Source organism: Neophocaena asiaeorientalis, unplaced genomic scaffold, assembly GCF_003031525.2.
Source record: "Neophocaena asiaeorientalis asiaeorientalis breed wild unplaced genomic scaffold, Neophocaena_asiaeorientalis_V1.1 scaffold629, whole genome shotgun sequence".
In the NCBI taxonomy this organism is placed as follows: Eukaryota; Metazoa; Chordata; class Mammalia; order Artiodactyla; family Phocoenidae; genus Neophocaena; species Neophocaena asiaeorientalis.
Genome location: NW_020175468.1, coordinates 3,341,987 through 3,364,338, shown reverse-complemented (window position 1 = coordinate 3,364,338; position 22,352 = coordinate 3,341,987). Strand labels below are relative to the sequence as shown.

General features: G+C 47.6%; 1 long non-coding RNA gene across 1 annotated transcript in view; it reads left to right on the top strand.

Annotated features, from left to right (window-relative positions):
- Positions 1 to 8,366: 8,366 nt before the first annotated feature.
- The window catches only part of LOC112415600 (uncharacterized), a 28,302-nt gene continuing 14,316 nt past the window's right edge, over positions 8,367 to 22,352 (top strand). Inside the window, exon 1 of the long non-coding RNA XR_003006333.1 lies at positions 8,367 to 8,476. This is a non-coding gene — a long non-coding RNA (uncharacterized LOC112415600). The remainder of the gene's footprint in view (positions 8,477 to 22,352) is intronic.

The window sequence follows — 22,352 nt, the reverse complement described above, 5'->3', positions numbered from 1 at the left end:
CCTGTATTGGCCTGGAGACTGCATGTGTGGGCACTCCATGCATGTGGGACATATCGAGGTACAGCTAAGGAGTAAAGTAATAGTACCTACCTCCCCCTTGGGGCTTGTTTGGGAGGGTTCAGCAGGAAGCAGACAGCACACGGGTGGTTGTTTGGCTAACTTATCCCCACTGGGAGGGGATCAGCGTCAGGGACGGGGCGGCCTGACCTAGGGACAGGCATGATCCATGCTTTGGACATGCTTAGGCCCTGTGGCAGATAGACTTGGACTTGGAGCCCCAGCTGTCTCCTTCTTCAGGCCAGCTGCGCCAGGCCTCTGTTAAAAGAGGATAAATAACAGTAGAAGCTGCTTCTCAGAAGAGGGATGAGGGTCAGGCAATGAGACGGTGGCCACATGGAGCTCAGGGCCCTCCTGGACCAGAGTAGGGTTCCATAAAGGTCAGCCACTATTATTATTATTGCTGCTGCTGCTGTCATTGTTGTTGATTTAAGGCTTATAGGCAACAGCCAGATCCTTCCAGACCCGCCCCCCCCCAGGACAGAGACCCCTGGAGAAATGAGGTCGGTTGCTCAGGGTCAGGAAATTGCAGAGCGGGGATTTGAAGCCAGGTTTGTCTGACCTGAGCTCAGGGGCTCCCCGCTTCCAGGCCTTGGGGGAGCCTTGGGCTTAGCACAAAGACTCTTCCCTTCTTAGATCAACCAGCGAGCAAGGCGTGCTTTCACAGTAACACCACCTCCATCAGTAAGGATAACGGCAGCTCGCCTGCAGTGACTCAACAGGCAGCAGGACCTGACCTGAAGCCAAGCTGTTTGTGGTCTGTCTTTGCTCTCCATGTGAATATTCATACATTTGGCTGCAGAAATATTAGTGTTTGATTACTGGGTGGCGTCTCAGAGCTGGTTGTGGGTGTTCCGTCATAGACAGGTGCGCATCCCAGCACCTGGCAAAGTCTGAGAAAGAATCTGCTTTTTGGAAAGCATCTCCCCTCAAAGGTTTTGAATAAAGGCTCTTGGACCTCTTAGAATATATATTCTGTCTCGCGCTTGCCCACCCCCCAGGGTGCATGTTGCCTGTACTGTTTGGCGACGTTGGATGGTGTTTACTATTCGGATTCCGCGCTCCTCGCTAGACGACGCAGAATGGGTGGGTGGGTGGTAGGAGTGTTGATGGGCTCCAAAGGTGGGGAAGCTGGGTGGGTGGTAGGAGTGTTGATGGGCTCCAAAGGCGGGGAAGCCGGGTGGGTGGTAGGAGCCTTGATGGGCTCCAAAGGCGGGGAAGCCGGGTGGGTGGTAGGAGTGGGCAGGGAGGCTTCTGGAAGCCTGTTCCCCGAAAGCTGGGAGCCTGGAGGCTGTGTTGGGCTGTGACTGGTGATGAGGGAGGAAGGGGGAACGTGATGATGGGCCAGGCTGGGGCCTGCCCTGTGATAGGATGCTCCTCGCGCGGCTGGACACGGTGTCAAGGGAACCAAGACAGAAGCCATGCCCTGGAAATGGGCAGGAGAGGAATTAAGGGCAGATTTTATTCACTTCTGTCTCCAGCCCGTCCCGCTCTGCCAAGCCCTCCACTGGGTTGTCTCAGAGGCACCTCAAACTTAACACGTCGGACCCCTCACCCCCACCCCCCAAGCAAATGAACAAAAGTAAAGTCTGCCCCCTCCAGTTCGTCACCATCTCGGTCCATCCTCCCCGTGGCCTGGGTCAGGTACTTTGGCACCATCCTTGACTCTTTTTTGTCTCTCTTTTTAAATTTTATTTATTTATTTATGGCTGCTGCTCGGCTTGCGGGCTTTTAATTCCCCAACCTGGGATCAGACCCAGGCTGCAGCAGTGAAAACGCTGAGCCCTGACCACTGGACCGCCAGGGAACTCCCAAGTTTAATTTTTCTTATTGTGATAAACAACGCATGACATAAAGCTTACCATCTTAAGCCCTTTTTAGTCACACTGTTGTGTGGGTGCCCCTTATCCTTCTGTCTTCTGCACCCCATCAGTCCAGCAATGTAGCCTGTGAGCTCTGCCTGTGGAAGATCTCCACGGTCCGGCCTGTCTCCCCACCCCCGCTGCGCCCACCCTGGTCCAGCCACCATCACCTCCCGCCTGGACCATCTCAGTCTCTTACCCCTGGGGCTCCCTCCATCCCCTGCCCCCCACCGGCTATTTCCCTCACTCAGCCAACCAGACCCTGTTGTAACCTGAGTCAGCTCACGGCCCTTCTCTGCTCAGAGCCCTCCCAAGCTCGCCCAAGAACTCTGCTGACCAATGCACTAACCACTGGGTGAGCTGTGAGTGTTAAAAATTTCAAAGACTTCGAAGGAAGGGGGAAAAAAGTCAGTCCCCCATTAATACTATTTTTATATTGATGACACGTTGAAATGATCATGTTTGTATATATCACATTACATAAAATGTATTCTTGAAATTAACATACGTTAAATTCACCTCTTCTTTCCACTAGAAAATTTAGAATCACATATGTGGCCTGCATCGCCTTTCTGGGGGGCAGCGCTGCTTTAGAAGGCACCTCCCCTATTGGGTTGTCGGAGGGGTGAATGAATGAACATAGTAAAGCTTTGAGGGCAGTGCCTGATACATCTAATGCAACATGTTAGCTGTTATTGCTTTTTAATTGTGGGAAAATGTGCATACCATAAAATTTACCATTTTCACCATTTTTAAGTGTCCAGTTCAGTGGCACTAAGTACATTTATGGTGTTATGCAACCATCACCTGTATCCATTTCCAGAACTTTTTCGTCATTCCAAACAGAAACTCAGTACCCATTAAACAATGACTCCCTGTTCTCCCCTCCCACCAGCCCCTCGTAACCTCTCATCTACTTTCTGTTTCCATGAATTTGCCTATTTTATGCATCTCATTTTAAAATTTATTTTATCTTTTGGCTGCGCCCTGCGGCTTGTGGGATCTTAGCTCCCCGACCAGGGATGGAACCCGTGCCCCCTGCAGTGGAAGCGCAGAGTCTTATCCACTGGACCGCCAGGGAGGTCCCATATGGTCTCATTTAAATGGAATCATACCATATTTGTCCTTTTGAGTCTGAGTTATTTCACTTAGCATAACGTTGCCAAGGTTCATCGATCATGTATCAGAATTTCATTCCTTTCCAAGACTGAATAATATTCCAGTGTGTGGCTGTACCGCATTTTGTTTCTATCTACATCCCTCAGGTGATGGGCACGTGGGTTGTTTCTGCCTTTTAGCTGATGATATTTTTAGTTCATGATCTGACCCCTGGCTTTCTATCTATCTATCTAACCTCATCTCCCACTAACTACTCTCCCCCTTACTTACTCCACTTCAGCCTCACTAGCCTCCTTCCTTGACTCAGACACGCATCCACCTCAGGGCCTTTGCGCTTGCTATTCCTCTGCTCCATGATTCCCTCCCTCCCCTCCTCAATCAAGCCTGCCTTTATGACTCTAGTTAAAATTACAAATACCTTGTCCTTCTTTTTCATTGCTTTTCCTCCACAGCACTTAGCAACTTCTGACATAATATTTATTTTACATTTATATTGATTTTACATGTCATAATCTTTTGTAACATTTGTATTTTAAATATTGATAAATAATTCTATACATGACATATATATTCTAATATCTATTAGATATTTATTCAATAAATAAAAGCTAAATACATGTAAATTAAATATTTGTAAATACTTAGTATAATCTGTTATATTGTACTTTCTTTGTTTCCCTCCTTACCCTCCTCAAAAATGTAAGCTCCACGTGAACAGGGATCTTTGTTTTGTTCACAGCCGTCCCTCCAGCTTCTAGACAGAGCCTGGCACACAGCACATATCCCACGCCTTAATTGCTGAATGGATGAATATTTCGTGAATGAGGAACCTGGGAGGATGTGAATGAGCCAAAAGAAAGTGTGTTAATTGGGGAGAGGAGAGGAAGTTGGGAAGAGCAGAAAAAGGGCCCCGAGGCTTAAAAGCTGGTGTGATCAGGCCCTGGGTGAGTGTGAGGGACACTAGGGAACAGGCTGGCAGAAGAGACACAGTGAGTGCTTTGCGGGGTGGGGGGGGGTCTGAACTTTACCTGAAATGTGGTTCCGTCATTTGCTGGGTAACCTTGAGTCAGTGACTTGCCCTCTCTGGGCCTCATTGCCTCATCTGTAAAAAGTGAGAAGAGCAGCTGTTTGTTCGTGAATGCAACATGGACATACATATTTTCTGCATTTCTGCCATGTGCCGGGCACTGTGGTAGATGAGGCAGGCAGCGTCCTCACCCTCATTGATCTATTCCAGGCCCCCACCTCCAGGGTCATGTAGAATTAAGCACTGTGGTGGCCTGTGGTGAACCGCAGTTCCTGTCGTCAGGTTAGCTGTAGGCTTCAGCTTTTCTCATCGGTAAGGTAGGGATAGAGGTACCCACCGTGCATGGTTGTCATGGAAGCCCGGTACCCCGTTTATGGTAATGGCGATTTCTAAATGGGGGCTTTGTTATTGGTGTGGTCTTGGGCTCGAGATGCAACTTGGACCCTTCATCATTGAGCTTATGTTTCTTTTCTTTTCTTTCTTTTTTTTGTTTTTTTTGACCATACCACGCAGCTTGCGGGATTTTAGTTCCTCGACCAGGGGTTGAACCTGGGCCCCCCAGGTAGTGAAAGCGCTGAGTCCTAACCACTGGACTGCCAGGGAATTCCCATGGAGCTTATGCTTCTTTTCAAAATATGAACTTGACGTGGCTTAGAACGCATTTTGTGGATGCTAAATCTCTGGCCTTGGATGTAGCCTTGATGCTTCACTAGGCTTTTCTGAGTTGGGCACACCTGTTGTACTGTGAGGCGTCCAGAGACTCAGTTTCCTCTCCTCTCCTCTCTGGAACTTCAGCAAAAGATTCTTTGTTCAGCAGGCTGCTGAGTTAACCAACCTTCATTTGGGGGGTGTGTAAGTTAGCACAGGTCATGCTAGCTGCTGTAACAAATAAGACCTTTATTCTCAGTGGCTTCAGTGTACTAAGGGGCTTCAAAGCATTTTTCTCACACATGTTATAGACCAGTGAGGGTGTTTCTGGTGGGGCAGCCTCATGTGAACTCATTGAGAGAATCAGACTCCTTCCCTAGAGTGGCTTTGCCCTCCCCTAAGCCTGTGGAGTCCACTGTAGATGAAGAAGTCTGGAGGGATGTCTTTTGTGGCAGGCCTGGAAAGTACGAATGTCACTTTAACTTATGTTCTGTTGGCCAGAATTCAGTCATGTGACCACACCCAGCTACAAGGGATGCTGGGAAATGTAGTCCAGGGAAAGAAAATGGTTGGGGGAAACATACAGCAGTCTTCACCATAGTGGGTGTGTATTTGTAGATGCCTGGGTGGCCAGTGGAATGAGTGGGAAGGTCTCAGTCAATGGGAGGGGGCATCTGGATTAGCTGTTTTCCTGACCTTTGGACCTGCAGTCTCTGATAAGACATATATTTCACACCATGATCCAGGAGGGATACACACACACACACACCTGAAACAAAGTTTTGTGGAACACTTAGCTGAACCACCTTTGAGTCATTCAATATGTTTTTTCAATTTTCCTTCATTTGTTTCAGTGATGGTTGAGACTCACTATACTGATTTCATCATTGCTCAAATTTTCCAACTCACAATTTGAAAAGCGCTGAAAATGAAAGTAGAAATGTGAGGAACCGTATGGGCAACTTCTACACTCCTGAGAGAGTACCACCTCAATTACCCATGTGTCCCAGGCCCAGTTCCAGAAGCGCGTTGGAGGCATTGGGGCAATTCTGGAAGGTTAGAACACTTAGAACAAAATCTACTCGCTTCCCATGCTTACTGCCCCCCCACCCCAGCTACTTCTCTGACATCCTTTCCAGTGCCCTCCACCCACCTCACAATGATCTAGTTGTTCTTGGTACCTATCAGGCACATTCCTGCCTTAGGGCCTTTGCACTCACTGTTCCCTCAGCCTGGGATGCTTTGCCCCCATCTATTTGCATGGCTCCCTTCATTTCAGTCTCTGCTTCAGTGTCACATGTATTGACCACCCTGTTTTAAAACTAAAGCCTCCCCTTCCCCATCATTCCCTTATCCTGCCTTTTGAGCTCCTCCTGGCCACTTGTCACTAGCCAATATCACGTAGATGACTTTTTTTTTTTTTACCAATTTATGGTTTGCTTCTTCCAGGAGAATTTAGCTCTATGAGGGGTCTCCCAGGGCCTGGGGCATACTAGGTGTTCACTGAATATTTGTTGAGTGAATGAATGCAAATGTTTTGGTTTTGTGTTTGTTTTCTCCCTGCCCAGTGGGAAAGCAGCTTCCTCTCATCAGCATTTTGGGAAGGTGAATTGTCCACAGGGTGTTGTAAGAGAGGGTCTGCGTGGGGGTGGGGTGAGAGGGAGAGAACTGAGCTGGGAAAGCTGTTCCCAGGAATTCTGTGGAATCAATAGCTTGGTTGCTTGCCATGAGAACATATGTCTATAGATTATTATTTCATAAAAGAATCGCTTAGGAACTGTGTGTGTTTTTCTGTCCCCCCTGCTGAAATAACAGTCCTAAATCTCACCTCCTAACCAACTTAACCTCCCAAGGCACCGCAGAGTGTGGCGGGGCAGAGGGGGGTTCCCTCAGGTCCCTCTGGCCTGATTTGCTCTGTGTGTGTGTGTTTTCACTTTTTGTTGAAGTCTAAAGGTTTCTGTGTTTGCTTGGTTTTGTGTTTTGAAGTATAAAGGTATTTCTGCCTCTGAAATCAGCACTTTACACACTTAGAAAATTCTACAAACCCAGCACATTTCACATGCCTTTGTGGTTTCTGTGTTTTCTTGCCCATTTTTGGCTTTGGTGGGGTTGGGGGGTGGGGTGTGGTGGATGGAATGAGAGGCTAAAGCTTCATACTCACCTCTCACACGTGGCGCCCCCATCCCAGGGCCAGTAGTGGGTACAGAGGGAAGTGACCCAGGGACGTGCTGGGGGTGTCCCACCTGGGTCATGGAGGGCACCCAGGAAATTCAGCTAGGGCTGGAGGCGGGGGTCTGGGCGCTGCCACGTGCGTTTGGGGGATGGGGGCCGTGCTGAGGGAACGTCATGTGACCAGTTCCTTCCTCCCTCTCTGCCTCCCTCCTTCCCTCCCTTCCTCCCTTCCTTCCGGTTTTTCCTTGCTTAAAATTTTGAGCAGTTTTATTGAGGTATAATTCACATAACCATAATTCCCCCATTTAAAGCATACAGTTCAGTGGTTTTCTGGTACATTCCCAGAGTTGTGCAGCCATCCCCACAACCTAGTTCCAGAACATTTTCATCCCCCCAAATGGAAACCCCGTATCCTTAACAATTGCTCCCCATTCCCCCTTCCATCCAGCCCCTGGCAAGTCCTAACCTGCTTTCTGTCTCATGAATTTGCCTGTTCTGGACATTTGCTATAAATAGAGCCCTACACTATGCGACCTTTTGGGTCTGGCTTTCATGCAGTGTGTTTTCAAGGTTCATCCACGTTGTAGCATGGATCAGTGCTTCATTCCTTTTTTTTTTTTTCTTTTTAAACATTGAGATATTTGCATACCATGAATTTCTCCCCTTTAAGTGTACAATTCAGTGGGTTTTAGTACATTTACAGAGTTGCAACCATCCTCACAATCTAGTTCGAGAACAATTTCATCACCCAAAAGGAAACCCTGTATATTTTCCCCTAATCCCTGGCAACCATTCATTTACTTTATCTTTGGGGATTTACCTTTTCTGAACATTCGTACAAATGGAATCACGCAAGATGTGGTCTTTTCTGTCTGGCTGCTTTCATTTCACGTATTGTTTCCAAGGTTCATCCACGTTGTAGCATGGATCAGTGCTTCATTCCTTTTTATGGCTGAATAATATTCTGTTGTACAAAGGTACCACATCTGCTTTATCCACTTGTCAATTGGTGGACATTTGGGTGGTTTTCACTTTTTGTCAACTGTGAATAAAGCTACTTGGCTATTTCTTCAGCTGAGGTGGAAGATGGCATTTCCAGCCACCCCCTGCCCAGGCCTGTGCTTCCTTTGCGTGCTGACAGGTACACAGGCTTCCCCTTCCCTCTCTCCCTCCCTGCCCTTCCTCTTTTCCTTTCTCTTCCTCGTCTTCCTGTGTTGTATCTCCCCCTCCCCCAGCCTCAGCCGAGGGCTTAGGAGTCTGGAAATCATTTCCAGGGAGCCCTGGGCAGTCCCACAGGGCGGTTCTGCTCTCCCAGCAGGGAAGCCTCAGCCCTGCCTGGCCTCCCACCCCTGGGAGGGAACAGAGGGGACAACCAGATCCTTCTAATCCAGCCCCAGGGGAGATGTGTGGGGACGGGGCCACGTGTAGGAAACAGCTCTTCTTTGGGGCTTAAAAAACTTTTTTTTTCTTTTTTTTAAATAGGAACAACGCACCCAAGTAGAAAACTCGAATAATATCAGAGATTTCTAGTGAAAAGTCTCCCTCCCTCTCCCAGCTCCCAGCTATCGGTACCCGCATCCTCTTCCCAGAGGTAAATGGTTATAGTTTGGGGCCCTCTTTTCAAACAGACATTTTGAGCATGTGTAAGCATCTCTCCCTCTCTCTCTCTCTCTTCTCCTTCTCCCTCCTTCCTTCCCTCCCTCTCTCTTCATGCCCCACCCCCCCATTTTTTAAGGCACTAATGACAAGTTATTCTAACACTGTTCTGGCCTTTGCCTTTAGCTTTTAATGATATATCCTGGGGGTTCTAACTTGTCAAGTTCTGTGTCTTTCTCAGCTGCACGGTATTTATTCCATTGGAGGGCCCTAACTTGCTGAACCAGTCCCCATCTGCTGGAAACTTAGGTTAGTTCTAGGCTATCACAAACAAGACCACAGTGAGGTACCGTGTGAACACCTGTTGATTTGCATGAATGTGAGTAATGTGAGCACCGTGTAAGTTAAAAAGCCCAGAGGTGGAATTGCTGGGACAAAGGGTGTGCAGAAGAAAAAAAAAATTTATTAATGAAAATTTCCAACTGTATACAAAATTAGAGAGAACTGCATAATGAACCCTCCTTACTTATCCCCAGGTTCCATAGATCGAGATCTGGCCACACTTGCTTGTATCGGTATCTTTTTTGTTGCTGTTGAAGTATCAGTATTTTAAAGCAAATCCCAGATCTCCTGTCATTTTAATTCTACAAACTCAAGTGTGTATTTAAAAAGCAAAACTAGGCATTTTCTTACATAGCCACAATGACTTGTCAAACCTAGTAAAAATTATGGTCATTTGGTATCATCAAGGGATGTGCTTTTTTTTTTTGGCGGTATGCGGGCCCCTCACTGCTGTGGCCTCTCCCGTTGCGGAGCACAGGCTCCGGACGCGCAGGCTCAGCGGCCATGGCTCACGGGCGCAGCCGCTCCGCGGCATGTGGGATCTTCCCGGACCGGGGCACGAACCCGCGTCCCCTGCATCGGCAGGCGGACTCTCAAGCACTGCGCCACCAGGGAAGCCCTGGGATGTGCTTTTTTTAATTACTTCTTTTCATGGAGATGTGATTCACATACCATAAAATTTACTGTTTGAAAGTACACAGTTCAGTGGGTTTTAGTATATTTACAGGGTTGTACAACCATCACCGTTTTCTGATTCTGGAATATTTTCATCACCCTCAAAAGAAATCCCATTTCCATGAGACGTCTCCTCATTTCCCCCAGCTCTCCTTCCCCATTACAAGCCCGTGATCACCATTAATCTACTTTCTGTTTCTATAGATTTGTCTGTCTGGACATTTCACATGAATGGAATCATACAGTATGCGTGTGGTCTTTTGTACTTGGCATCTTTCACTGATTTCAAGGTTCGTCCATGTCGTAGCATGGATCAGTGCTTCATTCTTTTTTCTGGCTGCTTAATGTTCTATTATATGAATATACCAGGTTTTATTTATCCACTGATAGACATTTGGGTTGTTGCCACTTTTTTGTCTCTTGTGAATATGCTGGTATGGGCATTTGTACACAAGTCTCTGTGTGGTTGTATGTTAATTCTCTTGGGTCTATACCTAGGAGTGGAATTCCTGGGTTAAATGGTAACTCCGTGTTCAGTTATCGAGGTACTGCCAGACTTTTTCCCCCAGCGGCTGCACCAGTTTACTTTCCCACCAGTAATGCATGAGGATTCCAATTTCTCTCTTCTAACATAACCATCCTACTGGGTGTGAGGCGGTATCCCATTATGTTTTGTTTTTTAAAAAATTTTTTATTTATTTTTGGCTGCATTGGGTCTTTGTCGCTGCGCGTGGGCTTTCTCTAGTTGCAGCGAGCGGGGGCTACTCTTCGTCGCGGTGCGCAGGCTTCTCATTGCCGTGGCTTCTATTGTTGCAGAGCACGGGCTCTAGGCGCGTGGGCTTCAGTAGTTGTGGCACGTGGGCTCTAGAGCGCAAACTCAGTAGTTGTGGCGCACAGGCTCAGTAGCTCCGCGGCATGTGGGATCTTCCCGGACCAGGGCTCGAACCCATGTCCCCTGCATTGGCAGGCAGATTCTTAACCACCGCGCCACCAGGAAAGCCCCCCATTATGGTTTTGACTTGCATTTCTCTAATGGCTAATGATGTTGAACATCTTTAAATGGGGTGGGGGTGTGCATCTAAATTCTCATCTCTGTTTCCACTTGGCGGATGGGACCACTGTTTTTCACTGCCTTGTCTTTAATTTTCCCCCAAACACTCTCCTTCCCTCTTCCCTGCCTGTTTTCTCTGCCCCTGCTTTCTGTGTCTTGACTGAGTAGTCTTTGTGTACAGAGACCTCCAATCCTTCTTGCTGCCTGTCATTCAGGGGATGAAATCTGGGCTTCATGGTGGTCTGGGCTCATGCCCTTCTCTGGGGTAGCATGCAGTGTGCAGTGTAGGTGGTTGGTGGTGTCAGCCTGCCCAGTGGGGACCCAAGCTCCACCCCTTACTTGCTGTGTGACTTGGGGCCAGTGCCTTCGCCTCTCTGAGCTTCAGATCCTTGAGGTGAGTGGTGAAGCCCATTTCTTTCCATCTTCCCTTGTGCTTTCTCCTTCTTTTCTTTACTAGATACTTATTGAGCATTTTGCAATTCACATCCCCAAATGGGAGTAACATGTATCCCTTAGCTCACTTATTCAGCAGTTATTTACGAAGTGCCTATTGTGTGCCAGGCACTATTCTAGGAAGGGGGATATAGCATGAACAAGACTAAAATCCCTGCTGTCTGGGGACTGACTGGCTGGTGGGGGAGACCCATGATAGGACTCATCAGAAGGTACTGAATGCAGTGGAGAAAAAGGGAAAGTGGGTGGAGAGGACTGGTGGTGCGAGTGGTCGTTTTAACCTGCCCTCGCTGAAAATGTGACATTTAAGCAAAGACCTGAAGAAGGTGAGGTGGAAGCCCCGTAGCTATCTGCAGGAAGGGTGTTCCTGACAGAGAACAGCAAGTGCAGAGGTCCTGAGGCAGGGAAGTGAAGATACGTGCCCCAATTCACAGCTGGTAACTTGTGGAGTCACAGTTTGAACCAGGCAGTCTGGAGTTAAGAGTTTGTTTTTGTTTTGTAATGAACTTCATTAAGGTATAATTTATATTTAATGTGATACATCCGTTTAAAAATGTTTTTAATTTTTTTAATTGAAGTGTAGTTGATTTACCATGTTTCAGGTGTACAGCAAAATGATTCAATTATACATATATATATTCTTTCATTTATCTATTTTTGGCTGCATTGGGTCTTCGTTGCTGCGTGCGGGCTTCTCATTGTGGTGACTTCTCTTGTTGCGGAGCACAGGCTCTAGGTGCATGGGCTTCAGTAGTTGTGGCTCACTGGCTTCAGTAGTTGTGCCTTGCGGGCTCTAGACCACAGGCTCAGAAGTTGTGCCACACGGGCTTAGTTGCTTCGTGGCATGTGGGATCTTCCCAGACCAGGGCTCGACCTGTGTCCCCTGCATTGGCAGGCGGATTCTTAACCACTGCGCCACCAGGGAAGCCCCATATATATATTCTTTTTCAGATTCTTTTCCATTATAGATTATTACAAGATATTGAGTGTAGTTCCCTGTGCTATACGGGTAGGTCCTTCTTGTGTATCTATTTTATATATAGTAGTTTGTATCTGTTAATCCCAGATTTCTAATTTATCCCTCCCCCCAAGTGATACATCCATTTTAAGGGTACTTATTGGATGCATTTTGACAAATCAGTACTATTGTGTAACCGCCTTCCCAGTCAAGGCACAGAACATTTGCTAGCATTTGATGTAAGTAGAATCACACAGCCTGTATTCTTTGGTGTCTGGCTCCTGCCACCCAGCACAGTGATTTTGAGGTTCATCTATGTTGCGTATCTTAGTGGTTCGTTTCCTTTTGTTGCTGTGCAGTAATTCCATTGTGCAGATATAATACATTGCGATCTGTTTATCCCTTCGGCTGTGGGTGCACCTTTGGGCTGTTGCCAGTGTTTGGCCATTACACACGAAGCTGCTGTGAACATTCGGGTACTAATCATTGTGTGACATATGCCATCCTTTCTCTTGGGTAAATACCTAGGCGTGGAATGGCTGGGTTGGATGAGGATATGTTTAACTTTATTAGAAACTGTCAAGCCATTTTACAAAGTGGCCGGAACATTTAACATTACCCCATCCGTGCATAAGAGTTCCAGTTGCTCCACCTCCTCACCACCACTTGCTGTTATCAGTCTTATAAATTTTCAAATGGGTATGTAGTGGTGTCTCATTATGGTCTTAATTGAAAATTTCAAATTTCCCTCATGACTAAAGATGTCGAATATCTCATTGGCTTCTGCGCCATTTGTAGGTCTCCTTTCGCTCGTTTTAAAATTGGGTTGTTGGTCTTCTTATTGTGTTGTAGTATTTCTTTATATATTCTGAATATATGTCCTGGTCTGATATATGTGTTGTGAACATTTTCTCGCAACATGTGAGTCCATTCTTGTTATTTGCAGTAGGTGTGTTCTGTAAAGTTGACAAAGTCACCACATTGGGGTCTTTTCAGAGATCCTGCTGGCTTTCCAAGTGGCGGGTAGCTAACCGAGGCCCCAGCTGATGCGCCGCTGTGGTGATTCCCCCCACCAGCTTACATCCCAATCCAGATACCTCTCAAGACCACCCTGTCTCTTCTGCAAGCGCCCTGGCATCCCTGTTCCCAGCTGATGCCTCCTGTGGTGCTTCTCTTTAAATGGCTTTATGGGATGTAATTCGCACACCCTCCAATTCACCAGTGGCTCCTCGTATATTCACAGAGTTGTACAACCATCACCACAATCAACTTTTGAACATTTTCATTCCCCCCTAAAAGAAACTGGGAACAGTCCCCTGCCAGGTGGCCCTGGACAGACAGGCAAGGGCGAAGAAGGTTGAGGAGACCCATGTCGCTGGAGCTGAGTGGTAAAAGGAGGGAGGGAGGAGGGCAGGGAATGAGGGCAGTGGGAACAGGGCCAGTTCCTATGTGGCCTGGTGGGCCTCAGTGAGAACTTTGCTTTGACTCCGAGTGAGACAAGAACTCTGCTCGGATTCAGGGCAGAGGACGGACAGGAGGTGACTCAGGGTCAAACCAGATCCCTAGACTGGGAGTGGGGGTGGGGATATCCCTAAACTGGGAGTGGGGGTGGGGAGACTGTTGAGGCTGCTGAAGAAATTCAGGCATAATGGGGGTTCGGGAAATATTTATTGATTTTTGAATTGAATGAAGGAATGACTTCAGCAAAGCAGTAGGAGGCATTTGCTGAAGCAAATGTGCAGGGAAGAGGGCTAGAAGGTCAGTCCCAGCCACACTCCAAAACCAGCCTCTCATGCTTCTGCCCCCTAGAACAAGCAGGGTATCGGGAGGACCCAGCTACTTAACAACCAAAAGCCCGGCTTCCAGGCAGACCTACTTTGTGACCTGGGGCACGCTCAGGGGGGTGTTGCCTCAATTTTCATTCTGTAAAATGGGAATAATCAAGTGCCTGGGTGTGGTTAGTACATGTTTGGTAGTTTTCTTTTCTTTTTAATTTTGAAATAGAGTGTTCATACAGAAGAGTAGAAAACGTGTCTTCCACCTAGCAATGATCAACTAACACTCTCACGGTTACTTTTTTTTAAAACAGCTTTATTGAGCTTCAATTCACGTATCATACACATTCAATTCACATATCATACCCATTCGCAGAGATGTGTAACCATCACCATTTCAATTTAAAACATTTTCATCACCCCCAAAATAAACACTGTGCCCCTGAGCCATCACCCTCCCCCGCCACTCCCATCCATCCCAGGCCTGGCAGCCGCTGATCTACTTTCTCTATGGATTTGTCTATTCTGGACATTTCATATAAACAGAATCATATAATATGTGGTCTTTTGTGCCGGGCTTCTTTCACTTGGCATGATGGTTTCTCTGTTCATCCATGCTGTAGCATGTGTCAGTGCTTCATTCCTTTTCGTGGCTGAGTAATATTCCATTGTATGGATGGACCACATTTTGTTTCTCCATCCATCAGTTAATGGGCATTTGGATTGCTTTTACCTTTTGGCCATTATGAATAATGCTGCTGTGAACATTTGTGTACATGTTTTTCAGTGCATACATATTTTCATGTTTCCTGGGTAATGTAGCCAGGAGTGGAATTGCCGGGTCACAGGGTAACTCTGTTTAATCCTTCGAGGAGCTGCCAGACTGTTTCCCACGTGATCACACCATGTTACATTCTACCAGTAGTCGATGAGGGAGACAGTTATTCTTTTGTATTCTTCTGTCTTCTCCCCCTTTGGGGGAACTTTCTGTTGAATTACAACATGGAGAAAAGAGCACACATCATAAATGTCCAGTTGGATGGATTTTTTGCACATTGGACACACCCATGTAACTGGCTCCCAGATTTAAAAACAAAAACCCCCCAGAACATGACCCCCTCCCAAAAGATGCCCCGACCCTTTCTGGCCCCTCCATATACGCCCCACCCCTCCAACCCCCAGGGAACCACCATCCTGATTCTAACTCCATAGTTAAAAGTGGGTGTGTACTTTACACATGAAACCATACAGCGGTGTTTTCTTTCGCTCAACATGACGTTTGTGAGATGATTCCATGTTGTATATACCAGTAGGCTTTTCCTTTTTCATTGCTGTGTAGTATTCCATTATGTGATGGACTGCTGTGTATTCATGCATTCTTCCGTTGATGGGCATCTGGGTTGTTTCCAGTTCAGGGGTGCTGTGAACGTTCTAGAAGGTTCTACATCTGCCCCATTATTCATAAGGGTGGAATTAGAGTAGCCCCAGGCTCTGTGTGATGCCAGGTAGAAATTATCTGTAGGCTCCCCTCCCTTCTTGACGGAGGTGTGCCCCCCATCGCATGTTCTAGAACCCTCCTTTCTGAGTGAGGGATGAAAGCCATCCTGGCAGTCCCTGCTGCTGGTGTTGGTTATTTAACCCTTGCTCTGTGGACTTGAGAGATGTTGTCTTCCACAGCGCCTGTGAACGAGCCGTCCACAATGTCAGTGGGGATGCGGGCGTTGTCTGGGGGTCCTGCCCCTGTGGAGGGTTCCAAACCAGCTTGACAGGCTTCATCGGGGTGGTGTCTGTACACATTCTGCACACTTGCTTGGAGTTTTTATTGTCTTCCATATTGGGGTGGCTCCTGGCATTTGGGGCAGGAGCCACTGGTGTAGACTGACTGGATTAATTTGCCTCCTGGGTTGGTGTGCAGGGTGGGGCGGCTGGTAAGTCCTGTGGAGCATCCCCCCACTGTCCTGGGAAGATGTGCCCACCTCCTCTCTCTCTCCGTGTCTGACTGTCTCTGAGACGTTCTCTATGGCATCGGCCCCATCGGCACCTCTGCTCAGTTCTCCCTTCTCTGAGCAGCTTTCTGTGGTGAGGCCCAATTTCACCCCTCCCCCACCTGTGACCTTTCACCTCCTCTCCCATCTGCCCCTGACAGGTTCCCTCTGGGCCCCTGGGCCTTGCTCTCATCCCAGTGGCCGGTCCCCCGTTGTGAGCCCTGCCCTGTGGGTCCCTGGTCAGCCTGTGATGTGTCCCCCCTGCCCACCATGCTCTCCCCCAAACCTGGTCACACACCTACTCTGTTCAGAATCAGCTGTGACCACTGAGGATGGTACCCCTCTGTCATTCAGTCCATGTTTACACAGAGGGAACACAACAGACCAAAACCTGGGCTCACCCGCTCCTCCTTGCAGAGTCAGGCAATAGATAAGATAAATCAGAGTCACGCGTGAGATAGTAATCAGAGCTTTGAAGTAAAGCAAAGCAGGAGAGGGAGGTGGAAGTGCTGGGTGAGGGGGTGGGGATCGTGACTGCCAGCAGAATCAGGTTGAACCTCACCGATCTGGTGCAAAGGTCCTGAGGCAGGTGTGTGCCTGGGGCATTGGAGGAATATGGAGCAGGCTGGTGTGGGTGGAGGGGAGTGAAGGAGGGAGAGAGGGTGAGAGGTGAGGACAGAGGTGGGATGGGGGCAGATGGTCACAGTAAGAACTTGGACTTTGATTCTGAGTGAGGCAGGAGCCATGGGAGAGCTCCGAGCAGAGGAGGGACGTGAGCGGACTTGCATTCTAACATGATCCCTTTGGTCACCATGTGGGGATGAGATTGTAGGAGAACCAGGGCAGAATCAGGGGGACAGAGGGGACAGAACCTGGTTGATGTTTGTCACAGCCAAAACCCAACATCACTGTGAACCCAACTCCAGAATTGATTCAGATTTCCTTAGTTTCCCCCTAATATCCTTTTTCTGTTCCAGGACTCCACCTAGCACACCACCTTATACGTTGCGTCGTCATGTCTCCTTAGACCTCTCTTGGCTGTGACAGTTTCTCAGACTTTCCTTACTTTTGATGACCTCGACATTTTGGGGGACTACTGGCCAGGGATTTTGGAGAATGTGCCTCTCTCGGGATTTGTCTGATGTCTTCCTCGTGATTAGACAAGGGCTTAGGGGTTTGGGAGGAAGACCACAGAGATAAAGTGCCCTTCCCATCTTATCACATCAAAGGTACATACTATCCACTTGACTTATGATGGCCGACGCTGACCTCGATCGCCTGGCGGAGGCCACAATACTTTTGATTCTACACTCCTGGCAGTAAAAATGGTAAGCGTGAGCCTAATGCATATCTATTTACATGCATCCATTCATTTTAATCCTCACAACCCTCTGAGGTGGGCGCTACTTTTAATCCCATTTTATAGAGAAAGAAACTGTAGGAAAAGGGAGGCTGAAGTGACTACCCTGAGGTCACACATCAGTTAAGTGGCATTTGAGCCCAGAGGTCTGGTTCCAAAGTCCAGGCCTTAACCGTCACCTGTTTTTTATAAACTGTATACGTACATGACTCCACTTTGGTACATTATTAAAAAAATACATAAAAATGTCCATTAAAAACAGGTGAGGAAGATTTTTTAAAAAATCAAACATTTTAAATAGCATTATATTTATCAATAGTCATTACTAATGATAAAACCTAAAGTCTCTATTTTGAATGATGTTCTTGATAATTAAAGTTTCAGTCAACTTTTTGCCAGTTCTGCTGAAAACATCACTGATTTTACTTTTTTTTTTTTTTGGCTGCGTTGGGTCTTTGTTGCTGCGCGGGCTTTCTCTAGTTGTGGCGAGCGGGCTTTCTCTAGTTGTGGCGAGCGGGGGCTACTCTTCCTTGCGGTGCGCGGGCTTCTCATTGCAGTGGCTTCTCTTGCTCCGGAGCACGGGCTCTAGGCACACGGGCTTCAGTAGTTGTGGCACATGGGCTCAGTAGTTGCGGCTTGCAGGCTCTAGATCGCAGGCTCAGTAGTTGTGGCACACAGGCTTAGTTGCTCCATGGCACGTGGGATCTTCCCAGACCAGGGCTCAAACCCGAGTCCCCTGCATTGGCAGGCAGATTCTTAACCACTGTGCCACCAGGGAAGTCCCTGATTTTACTTTCTAATGTGGCTTAAAAAGAGCTTACAATAGGAACAGCTTACAATAGGAATGGGACCATCGTCTTTATTTTCTGCTTACATTAACTGTGTTTTCTTTTTTTTTGCGGTACACGGGCCTCTCACTGTTGTGCCTCTCCCGGAGAACAGGCTCTGGACGCGCAGGCTCAGCGACCATGGCTCACGGGCCTAGCTGCTCTGTGGCATGTGGGATCCTCCCGAACCGGGGCACGAACCCGTGTTCCCTGCATCGGCAGGTGGACTGTCAACCACTGTGCCACCAGGGAAGCCCTGTGTTTTCTTTTTTTGAGATAACATTCACATAGCATAAAAATTAACCATTTTGAGGGGGAAGGGATAAATTAGGAGTTTGGGATTAACAGATACACACTGCTATACATAAAAGAGATAAACAACAAGGACCTGCTGTGTAGCATAGGGAACTCTACTCAATGTTTTGTAATAACCTATAAGGGAAAAAGCAACTGAAAATTTATATATATATATATCTGAATCACTTTGCTGTACACCTGAAACTAACACAACATTGTAAATCAACTCTACTTCAATTTTAAAAAGTTAACCATTTTAAAATGCACAGTTCAGTGGCTTTTAGTACGCTAATAACGGTATGCAACCATCACCTCTATCTAGTTTCCTGCCAACCCACCTATCTAGGATAATTTCGTTTGCCCAAAAGGAAACCCTGTACCCATTAAGCAGTTTCTCTTCGTTTCCCCTCCCCCAGCCCCTGGCAACCCCTAATTTGCTTTCTGTCTCTATGGATTTACCTTTTCTGGACATTTCTTAGAAATGGAATCATACGATAGGTGACCTTTTGTGTCTGTAGCTTATGATTTTTAATCTTTTGGTTTCTTTGTGAGTCCTTTCTTATGCCCTCTGTCTCTTTTTGTGAGGATGGTTTCATTAAAAGTTGATAACGTGATCTATAAGTCAAGTTATTTGAGAATGTATCGTCAAGCAAAGGGACGTCACGGTCTCTGCTTTCGGGACCTTGTACCCTTCTGAGGCACCTTGCTGCCTGGACTGTCCATCACCTTCTGCCCAGCATCAATCCATCTATTGATTACCTGTCCAGCTGAATATGTTTTATCTCGGAGATTAGGGAATTAATAGAAATTGACATTTTACCAATGGAAATGAACAGAGAGCCCAGGATGAGTATGGACATCTGGTCTGAGGCCAGAGTGGCCAGTGGTCACATTGATGGGGAAGGGAGAGACTTAATAATCCAAGCTGGGGACCAAAAACTAGTCATTCATTTGGAAAGAGATGAAATGGGATCCCTACCTTACACCATATACCCCCAGATGGTTTAAGGATTCAAAGTCAGATGTAAACCGCCAATCTCAGTTTAGACTTTGGGGAAAGGCCAGGTTCTGAAACAAGACACACAAAGAGCTGCTGGGTGAGGAAGATTTGAAGGCTTTGCATATCTCAGCTATTTTTCTGTCTCTGAGCAGCAGCCCTCCCTGCATGGTCCTGGGCGGGAGGCCAACCCCTCTCCTAATACGATAATTAGTAGCTTTGGGACCATCAGAATACCTTAGCGAGGAATGGCCTTAGCTGGAGCAGCTGCTTTATCAACCAAGAGAGCTGGTGTAAGGGTGTGTGTGCACTTCACATCCTGCCTGGCCGCCCACTTTTAGCTGCTCTGCCCTGCTGTCCGGCTCAAATTCCAGTGGGCCCTTGACGCTGCTCTTTCCCCTACACCTCCTGGTCAGTCCGCCTGCAGACCCTGTTGCTTTGCCATCAAATCCAGACTCCAACCACTTTTCGCCTCTTCCCCTGCCACCATTGCCTCCTCTCTGGGCTCCCTGCTCCCATCCTCGCCTCCTGCAATTCGTTCTCCACTCAGCAGCCGGAGGGATCCTGTGAAAACCCAAGTCAGGTCACGTCCCCGGACTCACCCAGAATAAAAGCCCGAGTCCTCACCACGGCCCACCAGGCCCTCTGTGGCTGACCCTCATCGTCTTCTCAACCCCGCTTCACCTCCTTGCTGTTGCTCAAGCATCCCCAGCATGTTTCTGCCACAGGACCTTTGCATCTGCTGTTCCTTCTTCCTGGACCACCCTTCCCTGGGTGTCTGAATCGCTCCTTCCCTTCCCTCCTGCACATCAGCTCAGACTCCCCTTTCTCTGTGAGGCCGCCCCAACCACTTTCGCTAAAAATGCACCCGCAGCCCTCCCCGCCCCCTCCCCACAGCACCTTTCTCCTGCCTCCTTGCTTTCCTCCTCTCGGCGCCATGTCTTTGTTCGTGGTCTGACTCCTGTCCTAGAACGTCATCGGGAGAGTAGGGATGTCCGTTGTCCTTGCCGCTGTCTCCCCAGCAGTGTTTTGTTGAATGGGGCAGTGGAGAGTCCTGGGGAGGGGAAACCACGTGACCTCAAATCAAATGGATCTCTTTGGCCCGAGTGGGGAGCTGAGTTTAGAAGGGACCCGAGAGGAAGCCCGAGGCTGGTTAGCGACTCCCCTGCAGCCCTCCAGGCGGTGAGCACAGACAGAGTTAGATGGACGATGCTGCTTGTAAGTAAGCCCTGGAGGAGGGTGGGGGGCATCTGTTAAGAAACAGGATGAAGTGTGGCATCTTGAAACCAGGACCACAAACCCATGGCTGGCTCAGGACCTGCCCACCCAACTCCCTGGCCCTCGTGGGGTAGACCTCAGGCTCCCACTTCTCAGGACTCCCCAGTGGTTCTGCCTCAAGCATCATGTGAGAGAAATCGGGCCATGACTAGGGAAGGCTCCTGAATTTCCGCCGGGGAAGGGTAGAGGGAAGGGAGGTCATGCCAGCAGATGCCCAGTTTCGCAGCATTTTCCTGGACACTGGAAATGAGGCAGTGGGGTGTCCTGGAAGGCAGTCCAAGGATTTGGTGTCCCGAAGTCTGGGTTCAAATCCCAGTGCTTCCTTTTACCACTGAATAGCTTTTTAATTTGTGTGCATTCGGCTGCAAGTAGCAGTTTACGCTGATGAGTGATGGCGGAAACTGTCCTCTTATTTTTTTTAACACATTTTATAAAATGTACTTTTGGGGGAATTCCCTGGTGGTCCAGTGGTTAGGACTTGGAGTCTTCACTGCTGTGGCCCGTGTTCAATCCCTGGTCAGGGAACAAAGATCCTGCAAGCCTCGGGGCATGGCCAAAAAACAAAAAAAACAAATTAAAAAAAAACTTTTGCTTTTTGGAATGGTTAGGACATTGGCTGAAAAACCAAAAACTATTTTTGAAAAATTTGCAGTGGAGTGTCTCCGTCCCATCTTTGTCCCATCTGCTGGGTCCCCCTCCTAGTTCATAAGTGGGTTTAGTGCTGTAGAGATCCTTCTGGAAGTTCTTTAGACCTAGAAAGGCATTTAGGATATATAGTCTTTTTTTTTTTTTTAAGTGGATACGTAGTTGATTTACTAGAATATATATTCTTGTATCTCCTCCCCCACTGTCTTTAAGCAGATGGTAACGTTTTATACACACTTCTGCATTTTACTTTCTGCACAGAACAATAGTCGTGGAGAACTTTTTCTGTCAGTACATGGAGAACATCCTTGTTCCTTTTTTAAAAATAACGTCTTTGGGGCTTCCCTGGTGGCGCAGTGGTTGAGAGTCCGCCTGCCGATGCAGGGGACACGGGTTCGTGCCCCAGTCCGGGAAGATCCCACATGCCGCGGAGCGGCTGGGCCCGTGAGCCATGCATGGCCGTTGAGCCTGCACGTCCGGAGCCTGTGCTCTGCAACGGGAGAGGCCACAACAGTGAGAGGCCCGCGTACTGCAGAAAAATAAAAATAAAAATAACGTCTTTATTAACATATAATTCACATACCATGAAATTCACCTATCTAAAGTATGCAATTCAGCACTTTCTAGTATATTCACAGGTTATATATTCAAGATTATATAATGTGCAACCATCACCACTGTCTAGTTTCAGAACATTTTTATCACCTCCCCCCACCAAAAAAAATTTTGTGCCCAAGAACAGCCACTTCAAATTCCTCTCTCTCCACAGCCTCTGGCAACCACTAATCTTTCCGTCTCTGTGGATTTGTCTATTCTGAACAGTTCATAAAATGGGATCATACAATATATGGTCCTTTGTGTCTGGCTTCTTCCACTCCATGATGCTTTCAAGGATCGTCCATGTTGTACTGTGGTATATCAGTATCTCATTCCTTTTGATGTCTGAGTAATATCCCACCATACCGAGAGACCACGTTTTGTGGATCCATGCATCCATTGGTGGACATCTGGGTTATTTCAACCTTTTGGCTATTATGAATAATGCTGCTATGGACATTTGTGTACAAGTTTTTGTGTGAATGCATGTATTCATTTCTCTTGGGTATATATGTAGGAGTGAAATTGCTGGGTCACATGGTAACGGTGTTTAACTGTTTGGGGAGTTTCCCAGACTACTTTCCACTGAGGCCCCGCCATTTTCCATTCCCACCAGCGGTGTCTGAGGGTT